This window comes from Hypanus sabinus, chromosome 16 (genome assembly GCF_030144855.1).
Source record: "Hypanus sabinus isolate sHypSab1 chromosome 16, sHypSab1.hap1, whole genome shotgun sequence".
Taxonomy (NCBI): Eukaryota; Metazoa; Chordata; class Chondrichthyes; order Myliobatiformes; family Dasyatidae; genus Hypanus; species Hypanus sabinus.
The window spans coordinates 29,205,286-29,223,441 of record NC_082721.1 but is presented as its reverse complement, the minus strand read 5'-3'; the positions used below and the strand labels follow the sequence as shown (position 1 = coordinate 29,223,441).

General features: G+C 43.6%; 1 protein-coding gene across 5 annotated transcripts in view; it reads left to right on the top strand.

Moving 5' to 3' along the window:
- Window positions 1–18,156, top strand: part of LOC132406161 (protein ENL-like) — a 110,738-nt gene that overhangs the window by 21,610 nt on the left and 70,972 nt on the right. The window contains exon 1 of one of the 5 annotated variants that reach the window (XM_059991439.1): window positions 1,025–1,143. The exons of 2 other annotated variants lie outside the window; for them this stretch is intronic. The gene's annotated coding sequence lies outside the window, so the exon portion shown is untranslated. Of the gene's footprint in view, window positions 1–1,024; window positions 1,300–18,156 lie in introns of those variants that run through there. 2 more of the 5 variants (XM_059991441.1, XM_059991440.1) reach the window with 2 other exon arrangements.

The following is an 18,156-nucleotide window of genomic DNA, read 5'->3' as shown; positions in this document are numbered from 1 at the left end:
CCTATGTATGTAATTACCCCCAATAATTTTCTAGTTCAAGGCAAGAAGCATTGAAAAATACCTCAAAATTAATATAGTCAAGGCAATGAATTTTGTCTGTTCCTAACTACAAGAAGCTTCTTCCCAGTTAATAGGATTTATTTAAAGGAGTATCCTTTTAACCCCCTAGGCTTAGCACTTTACAACAGAGATTGCTCTTCCATCCACTATCAGAAAATGTTGTAAATACTCAACAGGCCAGGCAGCATCTGTGGAAGAAAGAAATCAAGTTTGCATTTTATGTACAAAACACTCGATCAGAACTGGTAAAGAAAGGAAATGGTTAGTTTTAATTTGCAGAGAAGTTGAGGGAAAGATGGGCTAGGGTTCTAAATCTGCCTGACCTGTTTGCATTTCCTCCAGCATCTTTGTGAGTTGCTCTGGATTTCCAGCTCCTGAAGAGCCTCTTGTGTTTTAATGTGGAGATCGTTTCCCCTGCAATAAGTTTTTGAACCATAGGGTGCCCATTACAGGGAATGAGCTCCCAGATTAAGTGGTTGAGGCAAGTACACAAAACAACATTTAAAAGTACTTGGGTTTGGATAGAAGGATGTACGTAACCCAAACCTGGGAAAATGGGACTAACTGAGATGGGAATTTGGTCTGCATGGGCCATTTAGGTCGTAGTTCCTGTTGCTGTGCTCTAGATCCTAAGTCTAAGAGTGAGTCAAGTTTTTAATGACTGCAGAGACAAAAACTTGCCCACCTGTGAGTGGTGTATCTCCATCCACTGTGAGCACCACCACAGATAGCTAACTGGAATATACCCAACACTAAAAACACTGTGTCCTTTGAATTTCCTGTTGATGTTTCTTTTTTCTAGTACGAGCTAAATTGGAGTCTGTTTTCCATTGACGGTTTGAATCAATGTTTAACTTACAAGTAAATATGTAGCTTCAGTAATGATTTATAGTTGGTGGGGACCTATGAGAGAAAACATGGAGGGAGGGGCATGGACTGACTACTAAAACTTTATAAAGCCAGCCCTGAAGTTTTTTTCAGTAAGGCAGCTGGTCCAAAAGGCATTGCTGAAGTGACAGCCGCTAAGTTGGGCTGGTGAGCAAGCTTGGACAGGAATGCGTTGTGAATCAAAGTTCCCTGCAGGTGTGTGCTTCCTTGCAGGGTTGAACAGTGCCATCTTTTCAAGTGACAGAAACAGGTGCTAGTTCTGGGCGTTACTGGTATTATAAAAGAGAAAGAAGTCTTCAGGGAATGCTGAGTATACAGTTGTATTTTGACAATAAGTTACCGACTTTATAAGTGAGTTTAGTAACTTCTTCTTTCTTTAGTCTAATGCTTTGTCTATTTAAATTGCCAAACTGAAGGAAAAATGATTTAAAAAGAAATGGAATAGCAGGATTTGCTTTTGGTGTCGCACTGCACATAGAGGCTCTTTGCCCTACTCAGTCTGCTGACAGCTTTCAAAGTCCGAATCAAGTTTAATATTACTGCCGTGTGTCATGAAACTTGTTAACTTTGCGGCAATGCAATACAAGATACAATATGTATAAAAAATTAAATTATAGTAAGTATATCTGTGTTTTAAGTAAATTAATTAAGTGCAAAAATAGAAGTAAAAAGTATTCATGGTTTCAATGTCCATTCAGAAATTCCATTATCCTAATCTCACTGTATTCTCTTTAATTCTCACTCCACCCTCCTGTTCTTCGTTTAACCTACGTATCTTCAGTCAGTGGGGCTCTGGGAGGAAACCGGAGCACCTGGAGGAAGCCCAGGGAGTACAATCAAAATTTACTTAGACAGCACCCAAAGCCAAGATTGAAACTGGGTCTTTAGTTCTGTGGACAGAAGATCTACTAACTGTACCACCAACACATTTTTTTTTCTTACAAGATGCTGTTATGGGCTGGGTTGATCAGACCTAAAGGACCCAAACCAATTCGAGTATCCAGGAGATGTAGTAATAAGTGTAACCAAGTAGCTTAAGCCTGATTTATTATCATAAACCACACTAAATCCAAGAGTGATTGATAAGTTCATGGCCTAAGGTAGAAGGCTCGTTACATGTACATGCAGTTCAGCTCTGAGTGATTATGCAGAAAGTTTGAAGTTAATAACTTCAGTTGATAACTCATCAGTAGTGATTGATAAGTTTGTGGCTTAAGGTAGAAGGAGGTGAGTTATTCAAACTTTCTGCATAATCACTCAGAGCTGAACTGCGTGTACATGTAACGAGAGCTGTGTAACTCATCTCCTTCTACCTTAGACCACAAACTTATCAATCACCCATCTGTGGACACTTCCTGGAGGTCCAAGATCCGTATGCTCCACGACTGCTGGACTAAGTGTGTAAATGTAGGAGGTGACTATGTTGAAAAATAAATGTGCAGGTTTTCTAAAATTGACTCCTCCTACCTTAGGCCACAAACTTAATCACCCCTCATACTATGTAGTTAGAAAGATTTCAGGGCTCGCTTTTCTTGGCTTCCACCTGATTTGTTGCTGTCGTTGGTGGGGCTTGATTGTCGCCGTTGTTGGGGGAACTCTGAATTCCGACTCATGAAATCACCCTGGGTCCATCCTTGGCACTAATCGATAGTGATTCCTGGGTCTGGGTGAAGTCCCGAGAACCGGGGGAAAGGTGTCTCAATAAATAGGGGTTCAATCTGCAAGCACAGAGAGAGACACAGAAACAGATAAATTCTTCGGTCTCTGGGTTCTTGTGACACTTGGTGCCTGAGGCCAGGAAGAATCTGGCCGTGAATAGCAAATGTTTAGCAAACCTACAGTGTAAGAACAAGGAAAAAATTCAGCAGGTGCTGGAAATCCAGAGCAACACACACAGAATGCTGGAGGAACTCAGCAGGCCAGGCAGCACCTATGGAAAAGAGTAAACAGTCGTCATTTCGGGAGGAGATCACTCAGGGTTGATAGAGTAAGAATTCAGCTGCTATGAGTAAACATTTATCAAGCCTGCAGTGTTTAACTTCTACAGAGATCTTGCAAGCTGCGTGCTCATTAAGAGTTAAAATGTCACTTGGAATTGTTCAGACTTTAATATAGTATTTTTACAAAATTTTTTACTACATCACATTTCACTTCTCTGAATGTTTGAATAAGCCACCTGCTTAAAATGAATGTATTATTAATATCCTTTGGATGATTGAAAACTAATTTTATGAAGGGAAAAATGGAAATTTATACAGATTCAATTATTAACCTCAATATTCACATTAAAGTATATGTCGTCATCGTTAAGGTGTGTTAACATCTGTTGACAATTAAAACAGAGTGGGTAAGATTTACAAACACACGTTGTGATCAGGGATGCAAGAGTCAAATTACAACTAATTTGGCACTGGTTTCACAGGAAAAAGTCATGGTAGGCCGGTCACCCTAGGTTTACAACGTTTTTTCACGCCTATAGGTCCCTAATCAGCATGTCACATAATGTGCATTTTTCTCAAAACAATAATATCATTTTCACAAATCACAAAGTTATCAGTGGCCTGTCGGGTCTCAGCAGAAATCTGACATCCAACAAAACACAAGACAAGCATTAAAACAGAGCAAAGCCACATTCCAGCAAGAGCCTTTAAAAACAAAAGCAGGGTGACGGTTGGAAATGTTTACATTCTCCCCTCGTCAGTTTACCCCTATCCATACACGCAGGATGGGTCTGTCATCGCACCATTTCCTTGCCTGTCAGAAATGATCTCGCCCTCTGGAGGGGATGTCACAGACATTTACTCCCTCCCCTTGCAGAACTGAATCAGCTCTTTATCAGCATCTTCAGTTACACCATCAGGAACAAAAGGAATAGGTTGTACTGTCATTAACAAAAAGAGGCGGTTGTTCAAATTATACAAAGCACAGGTAACTGTCCAGGTATGGTCTGGGCATGAGTAAGTAAATAAATTTGTTCTTTTAATAGGCCATTCATTCGTTCAGTGAGACCACTGGCCTGAGGATAATAGGAGCTATAAAAGCCCCACTGTATGCCATTCTTGTACCCTGGAACCTGTAAAAGTGTGAACCATTATCGGGTTGGATTTCAAGGGGATTGCCGTAAACGGAAACAAAATTTCCTAATCCCCGAAGCTACCACCCTGATTAGCATTAATAGTCAGAATTGCCATCAGAAGATGCCTGCCATGGTGAGGGGGAACTGGAATCGCTCCTGTAAAGGACAAGGACAACATGATCTAATTGTCACGTCTGAGCAGGGGCACGCCCACGGCAAATGGCAGTCAAGGGTGGCTTTAAAAGCTATTGGTCCTTAATTTCTAAACGTAGCGCACAATTCCCTACCACTGTATGTGCTAAGTCAGTGGGAAGAAATAATCCTCAAGGCCTGGACCACTCCACCCTGTACCCCCAAATGACCAGAAGACTCGGGGACCTTCTGAGCAAGTGGCAATAGCAGTATTTGAGGCTGGGGGCTAGGTGTCACGGTGTCAATGCGGGCGAGTTTGTCAGCAGTGTTGTTAACTCTTGTCACTGGCAAATCATCTTTCAAATGGGTGTCAACGTGGTGAACTGTAATGGTGACGTGGTGATTGGCTCCAAACATCCCTCTGTAACTCCGCTCCCCTGATGGATGCCCCATAACAGTCTCAGACTGCCGGTTCCACCGGGGCGACCAGACGGCAACAAGAATGAGCTTCGATTTCATGCATATTCACAGTGTGCACTGCTCCAAGCTCTGCATATTGACCCAACCCTTCAAAGCTTTCCTTCTTCACAACTGATTGGGTGAGAGGGTTAAAGGCAGCAGCCTTCCAGCAACGACAACCATTCTTCCACATCGCAGAGCCGTTGGTGAACCTGCCGTTCGAGGCAAACTCCCTGCACGGAAGGCAAGACTTTGACCGGAGGCATGGGTGACGTAGCCCGAGTGGAACTCGGTTCATGTATTTTACTAATTCTGTCCTGTCCCTTTGGTCGTTCAGAAGTGTACCCCTTCCACCCGAGAACTGAACTCTGTGGGTGAGTGTGTCAGGGAGTACCCATCGCATAACAGAAAGGTCAGGGCGGAGGGAGATGAGAGAATCCCCCATCGGTGTTTCAGTCTCTGTCAGCAGGCAGGAAGCTGCATTGGGATGAGGTTTTGGTGTTGGTGTGCAGTGCCCTTTTTCCTCCAAACAAAGCAAAGTGCCGAAAAGTTCAACTTTTCTCTCCTCTGTCTACATAGTGTTGTCCCAGAGCATTGTGGAACATCCAGGTGGTCTTTTGCAAACTCGGGACTTGCAGCCATGTTTGTCAAATGCAGTGTATCTGGTGGCAGCATCAGGAGACTTTTAGGACCCATGTTCCTTCTTCCATGCTTCTGCCACAGGCTCCAAATGGCCATGTCATCGTTAACAGGAACTTGCTGTTCAAAGGGGAGGCCTTCTCGATGAGGAGAGAAGTAAGGCTGCAGCGATGGCCTCTTGCAGCCTCAAAAGGCAGTAGTTGCCCAGGGCTCCATACGAAACTAAATTTCTTTCTGGTCATGGTGCACAAGTGTGGAAGGAGAATAGGCAAATGGGGTGTGTGGCACCACCGGTATCCCAAAAGGGATACCAAAGTGTTCGGCTTCAGTGTCTAGGATCATATTTCTGACCTTATCCAAGATTGTCCTATCGCCCTTGGTATATTGCATTCCCTGAAAATGAAGAGTGGTCGCTGGTCTCCGTATTTTATCTGGGTTAATTTCCCATCCCCTCGATCGCATGTGATCAGTTAAGGGCTTTGGAAACTTCCTCTTCAGAGGGTCCCCACAGTGGTACATCGTCCTTATAGTGCATTACTGGGAGATTCACACATTCACACAGATCCTGTGCCACCACACTAGGACAATGTATGTATCCCTGTGGAAGCCAAATGAAGGTGCACAGAAGGTTGTTCCATGCACAGAGGTGCTAGAAAGTTTGTGAACCATGTTTTTAAAAAAAAAAATTCTCTGTTTCTGCATAAGTATGACCTAAAATGTGATCAGATCTTCACCCAAGTCCTAAAACTAGAAAAAGAGAACCTAGTTAAATAAATAAGTAACACAAATACTTGTTTTATTTATTGAGAAAAATGATCCAATATTACATGTATTTGTTGGGAAAAGTATCTGAACCTTTGCTCTTAGTAACGGGTGTGACCCCCCCCCCCCCGTACAGCAATAACTTCAACCAAACGTTTCTGATAACGGTTAATCATCTTGGGACATGGTCTTGGGGGAATTTTAGGCCAGTACTCCATACAAAACTGCTTCAATTCTGCAATGTTGGTGGGCTTCCTTGCGTGAACTGCTTACTTCAGGTCCTTCCACAACATTTTTATAGGATTAAGGACAGGGCTTTGACTCGGCCATTCCAAAACATGAATTTTCTTCTTTTTAAACTATTCCGTTGGTTTACTCTTGTCTTTCAGATCATTGTCTTGTTGCGTTATCCAGCTTCTATTAAGCTTCAGGTGTTGGACTGCTACCCTGACGTTCTCCAATAAAATGTCTTGATAAAATTTTGAATTAATTGTTCCATCAACAATTAAAAGTTGTCCAGGCCCTGAGACAGCAAAACAGCCTCAAACCATGATGCTCCTTCCACCATGTTTCACAGTTGGGATGAAGCTTTGGTGTTGGTGTGCGTTTTCCTCCAAACATTTTTGTCAAAAAGTAGAACATCCAGGTGTTTTTTTTCTGCAAACTTGAGATACAAATACTTTATTGTCAATTGATACTATACAGTCATCACAGTGATATTTGTTTCTGCGCTTTGCGCTCCCTGAAGTACAAATCGAAGTAAATATAATAAAAATTTTAATTATAAATCATAATTAGAAAATAGAAAAGGGAAAGTAAGGTAGTGCAAGTCAGGTCCGGATATTTGGAAGGTACGGCCCAGATCCGGGTCAGGATCCATTCAGCAGTCTTATCACAGTTGGAAAGAAACTGTTCCCAAATCTGGCTGTATGAATCTTCAAGCTCCTGAACCTTCTCCCAGAGGGAAGTGGGTCAAAAAGTGTATTGGCTGGGTGGGTCTTGTCCTTGACTGCTCTGACAGGGTGTGGTGTAAAGTGAGTCCAAGGATGGAAGATTGGTTTGTGTGATGTGCTGGGCTATGTTCACGATCTTCTGCAGCTTCTTCCGGTCTTGGACAGGACAACTTCCATACCAGGTTGTGATGCACCCTAGAAGAATGCTTTCTACGGTGCACCTATAAAAATTAGTGAGGGTTTTAGGGGACAGGCCAAATTTCTTCAGCTTTCTCAGGAAGTAAAGGCACTGGTGGGCCTTCTTGGCAGTGGACTCTGCTTGGATCGACCAAGTCAGGTCTTTTGTGATATTCACCCCGAGGAACTTAAAAGCTTTTGACCTGTTCCACCTGCGCACCACCGATGTAGATGGGGTCGTGCCGGTCCACTACCCCTTCTGAAGTCAACAACCAATTCCTTCGTCTTGCTGACATTGAGGGATAGGTTATTGTCTTCGCACCATGCCACCAGGTTCTTAATTTCCTCTCTGTACTCAGACTCATCATTACTCAAGATGCGGTCTGTCATCAGCAAACTTGTATTTGGGGGGTGTGTGTGTGTGTGTGTGTGTGTGTGTGTGTGTGTGTGTGTGTGTGTGTGTGTGTGTCTCTCTCTCTCTCTCTCTCTCTCTCTCTCTCTGTCGGAATGGTAGGCTTCCTTGACTGCTGTGTAGCAGTGGTCAAGTATATTCGGGCCTCTAGTGGAGCAGGAGACTTGTTGGTATAACTTTGACAGCGCTTTTCTGAGGTTGGCCTGGTTAAAGTCCCCGGCTGGAATGAGCAAAGCCTCTGGATACCTGGTCTCAAGTTCACTGATGTTGGTGTACGGTGTATTCACAGCACACTCCACGTCCGCCTGGGGGGGAATGTAGACCGCTGTCAGTATGACCGAGGTGAATTCCCGTGGCAGATAATAAGGACGACACTTCACCGACAGATGTTCCAGGTCTGGACTGCAGGAGCTTGTCAGTGCCACTGTGTCCGAGCACCACACAGTGTCGATCAGTAGGTAGACACCAACTCCCTTCGTCTTGCCCGAAGATGCCGTGATGGATCGAAAATCCCTCTGGTCGGATGGCACAGTTGGGGGTGGCAGGGGAGAGCCAGGTCTCTGTGAAACAGAATACACTGCAGTTCTGCATCTCCCTGCAGTATGTGAGTCTCCCTTTAAGGTCATCCACCTTGTTCTCTGTGGCTTGCACATTAGCTAGTAGGATGGTGGACAGAGGGATCCTAAAGCACCCCCGCTTCAATCTGACCAGCAGCCCAGCTCTTTTCCCACACTTCCTCAGTAATTTGTGCATCTTTTCAGATTTCCATCGATGCAGTGTGTTGTTGGCAGCTCTTTGAGGTTGGTGGACTTGCTGCCGGCTGAAACAAGTCCGTGAACTGTGTCACGGTTGCGGAGGCCTTCGCTCCATCCAAGCCCCAGGCTCGATTTCCGAGGTCGGCGGCGGAGGCCTCACTTCCGGCAGCTGTGGACAGCCACCAACGAGGCTGTACGGTGGTTGCTCCGGGGAAGCATCTGGGGTATCTTGAGGTCTCCCAACATCACTTCTGTGTGGTCATTTGCTTCAGAGAGGTGCTGGTCAGAATGGGCCATGTCTCCAGGCGCTCTGACACGGTAGCAGGCCGCGGGTCTCCAGGAACATGGTGGACCTCAGACCAGGCCTCGACGATCGGGTTCAGGTACAGTCTGGAGTTGAAGCAATTCTGGCATGTCGATGATCTCCAGCTGGGTCAGTAACTTCACCAGGGTGTTGTTGATCTTGCTAGATGTAGCAAATTGGAGGTTTAGAAGGGTTTCTCGGGTATAGGATAGTGTAGAGGGCAGTTTGCTCGGCAGAGCACGTGCAGAGTCTCCAGTTACCGGCGCCATCTTAAGCATCAGATGTGCAGCAATGTTTGTTTTTGAGAGCATTTTATGGCATCCTTCCTTGAAAACCATTCTTGTTCAGAGTTTTTCTTATAGTGGACGCACGAACAGAGACTTTAGCAAGTTCTAGAGATTTCTGCAGGTCTTTTGCTGTTTCCCTTGGGTTCTTTTTCACCTCCTTCAGCACTACACGTTGTGCTCTTGCTGTGATCTTCGCAGGATGCCCACTCCTAGGGAGAGCAGCAGTAGTACTTAATTTCCTCCATTTGTGGACAATTTCTCTTACTGTGGACTGATGAACACTCAGGTCTTTAGAAATGCTTTTGTGGCCTTTTCCAGCTTTATGCATCTCTACAGTTCTTCTTCCGATGTCGTCTGAAAGTTGTTTTGATCGACACATGCTGCACATAAACAGATCTTTCTTGAGAAGAGCAGGCTCTGTCAGTAACCTGACTTTGTGTGTCTTTTTTTTATATAGGGCAGGGCACCTCTACAACCCACACCTCCAATCTCATCTCATTGACTGAAACACCTGACTCCAAATACTTTTGTAGAAGACATTACCCCAGAGGTTTTCACGTACTTTTCCAACAAATACACGTTAATATTGGATCACTTTTCTTAATAAATGAATGAACAAGTATAATTTTTTGTGTTATTTATTTAATTGGGTTTCTTTATCTAGTTTTCAGACTTGCGTGAAGATCTGATTACATTTTAGGTCATATTTATGCAGAAATAGAGAAAATTCTACAGGGTTCACAAACTTTCTAGCACCACTGTTAAAGCAAACTGATCTTGGGACTGCTCAGTATTAGGAATGCTGCATTAGCCAGATCATTAATAGCATGATAACTGTCAGTCTCGCTGGAACAGTCCTCAATCAGGGTCACAACGTCTGGAACAACTGTGAACAGTGGAGGGGCAAACTGATTTAACAGGCGATAATCTACACGCCATGAACCATCAGGTTTCCAAACTGGCCACACGGGATGAGGCAGGACGAAGAGTGCCCAGGTTAGAAAGGGACTCGATTGTCTCATTGATTTCCTTGCTCTCCTGGGATGCGATATTGCTTGGCAATTATTATTTGCGATGGCAAGAGAATAAAGACCAGTTTCCACTTTGCCTTTCTAACCTGAATAGACGCCTTCCTGATACCAAAAGCAAATCTACCAAAGGGTGTCGGGATAGAAGTTCCCCTTAACAAATCAATTCTCAAAATGTTTTCGGGTACCTGGGAGATGGGAAAGGGGACAGACCGAGGAGGTCCCTTGCTAATAGCACTGCGGACCTTTGTTCGTACAGCATCTATAACCAATTTCCCTCCTCTCCCTGAATACACACTCACTCTGGGTCTATATGTAGATCTGGATTCCCAGTCAATAAGGTAACCTCAGCCCCGATGTCTACCAGGGCGATTTGTCACTGCTTATAGCCATGTGACCACCAAAGGGTAGGCCTCAGGTCTCCCTCTGGGACACCAGAAAGGTGTGTTGCCGAAGCAACAGCGGTTGTCCTGGAGCCCTGGCCGTACCCCTAGGTGACGGGCTGAGTAACCCACCATCCGGGATCTTAATTCATTCAAGTTCAGGTATAACTGAGGAGCATCCTGCTCTTTGGGGTTAACATCACAGTCCAATGTGGTAGGGCAACTGGTTCCTTTGGGCTATCAAATGCAACCCACCTGCGTCGCCATGCTCACTGTATGACACATACAGAATGCCAGCAGATACACGCCATCGATTCTTTCCTTATCCAGCCCTGTCCTTAGCAGGGATAGAAACATTTCCTTCCCGCTAAGACTGGAAGAAGGGCATTTTGATACTGACTGCTGTCGGCCGCTTTGCAGCATTCTGGGATTTAAAAATGGCCTTAACCTGCACGAGTTCCTGATCGACACCCGACCCTTCAAGTTGGGCCAATAGATTGCTAGTTTCAGCAATAGTCTGGCCCTAACAGAGCCAGCAAGACACCTCACCACCCGAGAGGGTTGTCATTCCATCAGTTGGGTGCATGTGCCAAGAGAAAAGGGAATGTCCTCGACCATTAAAGGCATTACTATTAATTAATATAAATGGCAGATTGTGTTGCCATATCACAGAGGTGTGAAACAGCCTCCAGGGGCGTTTTCCAGGGACGAGGAGACTCCCCCCAATCCAAAGGGGCAGGATAGCAAGCACAGCCCGCATTTCGGACAATGGATTGCTGTTAACCTAACTTAATTCATGCACATTTTTAAAGAACACAGTTGGAAGGCTTCTAACTCCCATAGGCAGGTGAACTAGTTGTGCAAGGATTTTTTTTCCTGTCTTAACTGTAATGCTTCATATTTCTCAGCATTAAGTTCCATCTTCCACTTGTTTATTCCACCATGTTATGTTCAAAACATTAAGCCAATTCAAACTAAGGCACAGGAGTCTGAAATGTGGATCTAACTTCGTCTTTAAGTGGGTCGTGCACATATCACTTGGTAGCGTGATGATGTATGCAATTAACCTATTTTTTGCGAATAACTCGTTGTGAATTATTTAAATAGTTAAATACACTACACACCTCCCTGCTTAGCTATAAACTCCAACTCAATGAGAGAATGCATCTCAACTAAATACACAGCATATTATATCATACAACCACTACATACAGACATTGACAGCATACCAAATTTTAAATAGTCCCATTTGGACTTAAAGATTTAATCGCAGAGGAGGGTTTTTTTACTCTTGTAGGATAGTGTTTTTTCCTGACGACGGGGATCTCTGTGCTTGGCAGGTGTGACTTGTGGCTGTGAAACAATCTCAGGTTCTGGGGCCTCCTCTGTGGTGGTTGTAGGAGTTGAGTCTGAAACCACAGGTTGTGGTCTGAGCACTGGACTCTTTTCCTCTTTTTTTTCCTCCCTGGATCTACTTCGATCCCTTCTTTATTTTTCACGTTCTTTCTCTTTTTCACACTTCTTCTTGTTCACATTACTTCTCTCCATCTCTTCCTCCTTTTTCTTCCAGTTTGTGTGTCTTGATCTTGGGGAGGTGCATTTCATTCACTGGGGTATTCTCTTATTAATCCTTCTATTGCTCCCTTTACAATCTGATCTCTCCTCTTGGTTTTCTCATCCAGAACATCATCTTACAAATCCACTGTTTTCATGTCTCCGTTGACTACTTTTTTTTGCGTCTTCCGTTCAGCCAGCTGGTCCTTGGTCTCCGCAACTGCTTTTACAAGCAGATTTTTGTCTTCCATTTGAAGTTCATGTGATAACCTTAATGCACCCAGAGTAGATTCTGGGTGTTGCACTCACAGAAGCTGAATGCTTGCAACTTTTCTGAAGCTTGTTCAACTCTCTTCCAGCTTAAAACCAAGCCACATTTCCCAAGTAACTGCCTGATTAATATATTGGAAGCTATCTCAGATATGTTGCCTACAAAAAGTGTTGCAGTCAGACCACTGCTGTCGACTCTTTCACAATTCCTCTGAGTAACATGGTCCATCCTTGTTCCAATATATTTTCCAACCAGAGGCACGGAGATTGGCACCAACACCTAGGTGTTTGTCCTCTGTTGGGCAACAGCCCATGGTGTTTGGCATGCATCCAGTTGTGGCATCATCCTGTATCTTTCTTTATTTACTTTCGGTTGGCTTCATTGCAGGGACTGTGGTGTGCAAATGGCGGATGGACTTCCGATCAAGTTGTAGTTGTTTCAGCCAGTCATGACCCCACAATGCTGGTCCTTCTGTTTTTACCACATACAATGTGGCTTGTTGGTTGTTGCATTTCACTGTTACAAATGTCACTCCCACAGGAGTTGTCTTTTCTCCAGTATCAGTTCTTAGATGGCTGTCCGCAGCCTCAATTTAGTATCTTTGAAATGCCATTTAGTATCTTTGTAGTTAATAGAAACAGCTGAACCAGTGTCCAATTCCATTTTAATAAATTTGACTTTTACTTCTGGTGTAAGCCATATTGCTTGTTTATTGTTAATTTTCACAGTATAAATCTCAAGTCTGCACAGATCAGTGTTACTCTCGTTGTCAGATTTTCCATTAACAGCGTGCAGATTAGTGCTCTTGATTTTTTATCTTTATTTCTTCCCTGTTCAGTCCATTAATTTTTGTCTGTCTGACATGCTGTTTGTACGTGCTCTTTGTTGCATTTTTTTTGCAAGTTTCACCTTTAAATTTACATTTATTTGGTACGTGAGGCCCTGCCACATAGGTATGCAGTTTGTTCGGCCAGGCAGGGTTCTATTTGTTGTGGTTCTTTGTGGCATCAAGGAAGTTTTTGCCTTTTCCTTATCATTTCTCTCTTTTTTTACGAGGCCAAATTGCTAGCTCGACGCTCAACCCAGCACGGATGGAAGACGTGCAAGAACTCGAACCCAGGGCCGATGCCACCACACCTCCAGCCAGTGGTTTTTGTTTAGATGTTGCGATTTTGGTTCATGTTCACTTTCATTCCTGACTGCGTCTCTGTCTGCGGTTTCCATTGACAGAGCAACTCTCACTGCTCGTTTGAATGTAAACTGAGCTTCAGTTGGGAGCCAGTTTTGAATGCTTCCTTGTAAGATTCCACAAACTAAATGATCTCTTGGTGCATCATTAAGACCATTGCCAAACTGACAATGCTCAGACAATCTCTTCAAATCAGCCACGTACACTAAAATGAACGCCTCTTCTTTTTGATTCCACTTATGAAATCTAAATCATTCTGTGATCAACACTGGCCTGTGTTCTGTGTTCTGTGTCTCTGTGGCAATAGCAGCAAAACTTATTTCTTTTTTTCAATTAATCTTTTTATACATTTTCTACATAACTACAGGTAAAAAAAAACCCAGATCAAAATGAAGAACGTTGATACAGTGCAAAAATAAACATACAATAACAATATGATACAAAGAAAGATAATTGAAAAAGCACCCCAATTGAAGACAAGTAAAATTAGTATCCTCCCCAAGCCCCACAACACAGAAAAAAACTCCAGACCAACCACAACACAATATAGAGAATGTAAATCAGGACAATCAAACCCCCAAAGCTGTAAATACACTTAGCAGTAGAAGATATTAATGCCTACTACCAAAAGAAAAAGGAGCTGAAAGCAAGGGACCGAAAAAAAAACCTTAGTTAAGAGGAAGGTTATGAAAGTACTCAATAAAAGGTCCCCAGACCTTATGGAACTTTAAATCCGAATTAAGAACTGAATAATGAATTTTTTTCAAGGTCTAAGCAGGCCATAATATCGTTAAGCTATTGAGCATATGTGGGCAGGGCAACATCTCTCCATCTAAGGAGGATTAAACGTCTAGCCAGGAGAGAGGCAAAAGATAATATTCGACACTTAGTCGAACTCAGACGTAAATCTGTTTCACCCCAGAAACCGAACAAAGCAATTAAAGGGTTTGGTTCTAGGTGGTGATTCAGAATATATGATAACGTTATGAAGACATCTTTCCAAAATTTCTCCAAGCTAGGACAACACCAGTACATATGAATGAGACAGGCCTCGCCCCTCTTGCATTTATCACAAAGTGGACTAATGTTAGGGTAAAATCGAGATAATTTAGATTTAGACATATGCAAAACTTATTTCTGATGGTTTGGATGGAGCTGTCAAAGTTCAAAGCAAACTGTATGCTTTTAAACCCAAAATTGCCCTCAGCAAAACTGGCACACTCGCTTCTCACTGGCTATTTCCTTTGCTTCAAAATAGTATTTCAGTAGTTCAGTATTTATCAGCCAATTACTTGTTGTGTAATCAAACTCATCTATTTTTCCAATGTTGCCAGCCATTTCTGATTTAAAAAAAAATGATTATTATCACCCAGTACTTTATGAATCTGTGAATTCTTCCATTTACCAAATTTTCTTTTTCTTTACTCGATCGTGTCTTCCCTTCCGAAGAACACAGGCATTTTGTAACTTGATTGTTTCTCGCTGAATTTTATTTTATTTCGAATGTCTCGCTCTGCTTTAACAGGTCGGTAGCCGTGTCGGGTCCATGTCGCCAATGTTATGTTTTGTAGTTTCAAAGCGTTAAATGAATTAAATGAACTAAGATACCGTGAGTCTGAAATGCGGGTAGAACTTCGTCTTTATGCCAGGCATGCGCGTATCACGCAGAAGAGTGATGATGTAAGCTATTAAAATACTTCTGTGTCATAACCTGCAATTATTCAAATATTATTTAAATGACCAAGAATAAAAAATACTTAGAGATATATATATATAATGGCCACTGAATATATACTGGCTGTTGTATTGTGTATTTAATATTTGAATGATTATATATTCAAAGATTATTGAAATATTAAGTACACAATAAACCAGACAGTCTATACTCAGTGGCCATTTTATTAGGTACACCTGTACACCTGCTTGTAAATACAGATATCTAATCAACCAATCATGTGGCGGGAATTTGATTATTAAAAGCACACAGACGTGGTCAAGAGATTCAGTTGTTGTTCAGAGCAAGCATCAGCGTGGGGAAGAAATTGTGGAATGATTGTTGATATCAAACAGGTTGGTTTGCTCATTTCAAACTGCTGATCTCCTTTTCGGTAGACAGTAGGTGCAGGAGTAGGCCATTTGGCCCTTTGAGCTAGCGCCGCCATTCAATGTGATCATGGCTGACCATCCACAGTCAGTACCCCATTCCTGCCTTCTCCCCATATCCCTTGACTCCGCTATCTTTAAGAGCTCTATTTAACTCTTTCTTGAAAGCATCCAGAGAATTGGCCACCACTGCCTTCTGAGGCAGAGCATTCCATAGATCCACAACTCTCTGGATGAAAATGTTTTTCCTCAACTCTGTTCTCAATGGCCTACCCCTTATTCTTAAACTGTGACCTCTGGTTCTGGACTCCCCCAACATCAGGAACATGTTTCCTGCCTCAAGCATGTCTAATCCCTTAGTAATCTTATATGTTTCAATCAGATCCCCTCTCATCCTTCTAAATTCCAGTGTATACAAGACCAGTCGCTCCAATCTTTCAACATATGACAGTCCCACCATCCCGTGAACGGTGGTTCTGTGGGTGAAAATGCCTCGTTGATGAGAGAGGTCAGAGGGGAATGGCCAGACTGGTTCATGCTGACAGGAAGATGACAGTAACTCAAATAACCATGCATTACAACAGTGGTGTGCAGAAGAGCATCTCTGAACGTACGACTTGTTGAACCTTGAAGTGGATGGGCTACAGCAGCAGAACATATAATCTGGCCAGATTATCAGGCACTGCGTGCATATCCCCGTGAAGGACATTACTACCTTCCTAATAATGAGTTACCATGACCTGCAGCTCCCAGTGTACCCAAATGAATGTATAACAATAAAGGGCAAGTTGCCCTGGTACTGACCTCACAGTCTATTTGCTTCAAGTTCAAAATAACTTTCTACTGCTACTGCTCGTTCCTGTTTGGCAATTTTCTTTACTTGCTGTGACAGCCCCTTTTTCCATGGCCTTCAGTCTTGCTGATAATTATAATGTATCATCTACTGTATATCCTTCATGTCCTTCCTGTTATTTCAACAAACTCCATCTCAAGTTGGATTAGATTTTAACAAGCCCATGCTGGGCTCTCTCTAATCAATGCAGACTGTTTGAACTTGTCCTTGATTGTGGTTTCCAGAACTTGCCCACTACCTGTCACTAGGTCCTTGCACCCTTAAAGCTGCTTCATGCCTCTCTGTCAGTTCATTGCTTTTAGTCACTTATTGGCTAGAGCAGACTAGATGGGCTGAATGGCATATTTCTGCTCCTGTGTATCATGAGTCTCACACCTCACACACTATGCAGAACAAAACAGACTGCTTGCTTGATGTCTCTTCCAGCGGCCTTAAACCGATTTGGATGGCGCAGTGGCGCAGTTAATGCAGCTGCTGTCTTGGGCTCCGGTGACTGGGTTCCGTTTCCAGTGCTGCCCACGTGGAGCTGGCCCGTTCTTCCTCTGACAACGTGTGTTGGCTTCACGTGTCCCACTTTTCACCCACGTATCAAAAATGTGTGGATAGGTAGCTTAGTAAATGGAGTGGCCAGATCTAGCAGGGAGATTATGGGACTGTGAGGAGAACAATGATAAACAGGGTAGGATTATTGTTTTTTTTAAACAAAAGGTGCTGGATGGCTAGTATGCTCTTTGTGGGCCGAAGGGCCTATATCTGTGCTTTAGTTCCCACTCTTGACTACTCCTTGCATCTTTTGACACTCTGTGGGTGTAATATGCTTCTGCCAGGGCTTCTTTGGCAGAACCTTCCAGACGCTTGACCCTTGACCGTGGTCACCATAAGGACAGAGGTTAATGCTGCAGCCCTCAGGAACACTGTAATTTGCGATCTCCTTCCAATCCCGTACACTGTTAAGTATTTTGCTCTTCCGGTGGCGGTTCTACCACAACCGCGGCTTCGTTACGTGGGGAGGAGCAGTTCAGTGTGGCGGCTCGTGGCCTTTTCTGGGGACGGGGGCTTGAACCTTGTGCTGTGTCGAACTTTTTCCTTGTTTTGCTGAAGGGCCAACAACCCGAAACAGTGACTCTGTACCCTGTGGAGAGAGAAACAAGCCCTGCCCTTCCGCTTGGGCATTTTCTGTTTCTATTTACAGAATCGCTGTTCAAGAATCAGGTTTGATGTCACTGATGGAGGTCATGAAACTTGCTGACTTGTGGAGGCATAACAAGTTACTATAAGTTATAATAAATAAACAGTGCAGAAGAGGATTAGGAGGTGGTGTTCATGACTCATTCAGAAATCTGATGGCAGAGGGGAACAAGCTGTTCCTGAAGCAAAATGCTGACTGGAGATCTTCTGGTTCTTTTATCCCCTCCTTGTGAGACGAGGGCATGACTCATTTGGTGAGGGTACTTAACGATGGATTTCTTTCTTGACACACCACCTTTGGGGAAAGTGTCTTCGATGGTGGGGAGGTTTGTACCCGTAATGGAGCTTGCTGAGTTTGCAGCTCTGCAGCCTGGTGTGACCCTGCGAGTTGGTGCCTCCATACCGGGTTCTGGTGCAGCCAGTCAGAATGCTCTCCACCATACATCTGCAGGGATTTGCTGGAAGCTTTGGTGACATATCGATTACCCAGGAGCGACAGATCGGACAGGCTATGCTGCTAATGTGCACGTTTTATTTCTGAGCAAAGTGCCCTCCGATAGGTAATTCCAATGCCACTCAGGACAAAGCGGTCAAGTTGACCATCATCCTTCTCAGCATCATAATATTCTCTTCCTCCACGACAGCTGCTCTGTACCATCCACAAAATTCAATGCACACCCAAG